At 41.3% G+C, this 2,327-nt stretch overlaps 1 non-coding gene across 1 annotated transcript; it reads right to left on the reverse strand.

Annotated features, from left to right (window-relative positions):
• Window positions 1-1,426: 1,426 nt before the first annotated feature.
• Window positions 1,427-1,533, reverse strand: LOC114369025. The gene has a single exon (XR_003657488.1). It is a non-coding gene; the product is annotated as a small nucleolar RNA R71 (small nucleolar RNA).
• Between the last annotated feature and the right edge of the window lie 794 nt (window positions 1,534-2,327).

A 2,327-nucleotide genomic window follows, 5' to 3' on the forward strand; every position in this document is an offset into this window, starting at 1 on the left:
TCTGCTCTTTAATCACAAAACAAACAAACCCCCCCCCCCCCAATCGTTACTGTTACTGCAAGTATATTATGAACATTTGGCTTGTCACTGCTCGTTGGGAAACGACCTAGGATCACTTCCTAGTTACTGCATTTTCATGTTTATTTGATTCGGGTACGGCCTCAATCAAATTTGGCGCCGTTGCCGGGGAGCAGTGTCCAAAGGTTCATCATAGCTAGCTAGTGTTGTGTGTTTAATCCTTTCGTGTTTTATGTTTAATTGTTAGTATTGTGTTAGTATGTGTGTTAGTGTTGTTTAGTGTCCTGGTATTTTGTTTAATATGTGTTCTGTTTCAGTTTTTCCATTAAGCGTCTCCCCTGTTTCAATCTTGGGTGTTTTGCTGTGAAGATTGTGCTTGAAAACAGAGTAGTAGTAGAAATCAGCTTGCGGAAAAACAGAGTAGTAGTAGAAATCAATTAGAGACGGATTTTAGCGACCACCCATGCTGAATTATTTGAGATTTTTTTTTTAGTAGCTAGGGTTGTTATTTTTGGCTGAATTTTTTTGTGGTAACTTCTTTTAATCCATATTGTGTGGGAAAAATAGCTAGACTTTTTATTTTTCAAGTTTTATTCACTTATTTTTCTTAACCTACCATTTTTAGCTTTCATAGTTAGACTTTGAATTTTTGTCTGAAATTTTTTGTGCTATCTTCTCATCATTTTATAGGGTTGCTCACAAAATTTTAAGTCATTTTGATATCATTTGAGGGTAGCTGTAGTTCAAACCTACACCTTTATTTACATGACAAGGCAACTAGTTGTGTGCATGCTGAATGTAGTGTATGACTAGAGGCAATCCATCTGACTTACAACCCTTTGATCCTGAGATAGATAGGACATTTCATAGATTAGTTAGGCATCATTTTATACCTTTTGATCATTCTGAGCATTCCATAACTGGTGAATCTGTGCATTCTGTTATTGGTGATTTTGAACATCCTGATCTTGAGCATTATAATTTTGAGCATTCTGATTCTGAGCATTCTGATTTTGCACATTCTGAGAACATGGCACAACCTCCACCTCGTGAGAGGACTCTAAGGGAAATGGCTGCACCTGATTTCACATATGAAAGCTTGTGCATCCAATACCCTGATGAGGATGTCCCATATGTTCTTAAGACTGGACTGATTCATTTGCTTCCAAAGTTTCATGGCCTTGCAGGTGAAGACCCGCACAAACATTTGAAAGAATTTCACATTGTCTGCTCCACCATGAAACCCCCAGATGTCCAAGAGGATCACATATTTCTGAAGGCTTTTCCTCATTCATTAGAGGGAGTGGCAAAGGACTGGCTGTATTACCTTGCTCCAAGGTCCATCACGAGCTGGGATGACCTTAAGAAAGTATTCTTAGAAAAATTTTTCCCTGCTTCCAGGACCACAGCCATCAGGAAGGATATCTCAGGTATTAGACAACTCAGTGGAGAGAGCCTGTATGAGTACTGGGAGAGATTTAAGAAACTATGTGCCAGTTGCCTCCACCATCAGATTTCAGAACAGCTTCTTCTCCAATATTTTTATGAAGGACTCAGTAATATGGAGAGAAGTATGATAGATGCTGCCAGTGGTGGAGCCCTTGGAGACATGACTCCTGCTGAAGCCAGAAATTTAATTGAGAAGATGGCCTCCAACTCCCAGCAGTTTAGCACCAGAAATGATGCCATAGTCATTAGAGGAGTGCATGAGGTAGCTACAAACCCATCTGCATCATCTGAAACTAAGAAGCTTGAAGGCAAACTGGATGCATTGGTTAACTTGGTAACCCAGCTGGCCTTGAATCAGAAATTTGTACCTGTCGCAAAGGTTTGTGGTTTGTGCTCCTCTGCTGACCACCATACAGACCTTTGCCCTTCCATGCAGCAACCTGGAGCAATTGAGCAGCCTGAAGCTTATGCTGCAAATATTTACAATAGACCTCCTCAACCTCAGTAGCAAAATCAACCACAGCAGAACAATTATGACCTTTCCAGCAACAAATACAACCCAGGATGGAGGAATCACCCTAACCTCAGATGGTCCAGCCCTCAGCAACAACAACAGTAGCCTGCTCCTTCCTTCCAAAATGCTGCTGGCCCAAGCAGACCATACATTCCTCCACCAATCCAACAACAGCAACAACCCCAGAAACAGCCAACAGTTGAGGCCCCTCCACAACCTTCCCTCGAAGAACTTGTGAGGCAAATGACTATGCAGAACATGCAATTTCAGCAAGAGACCAGAGCCTCCATTCAAAGCTTAACCAATCAGATGGGACAATTGGCTACCCAATTGAATCAACAACAGT

Source organism: Glycine soja, chromosome 9 (genome assembly GCF_004193775.1).
Source record: "Glycine soja cultivar W05 chromosome 9, ASM419377v2, whole genome shotgun sequence".
In the NCBI taxonomy this organism is placed as follows: domain Eukaryota; kingdom Viridiplantae; phylum Streptophyta; class Magnoliopsida; order Fabales; family Fabaceae; genus Glycine; species Glycine soja.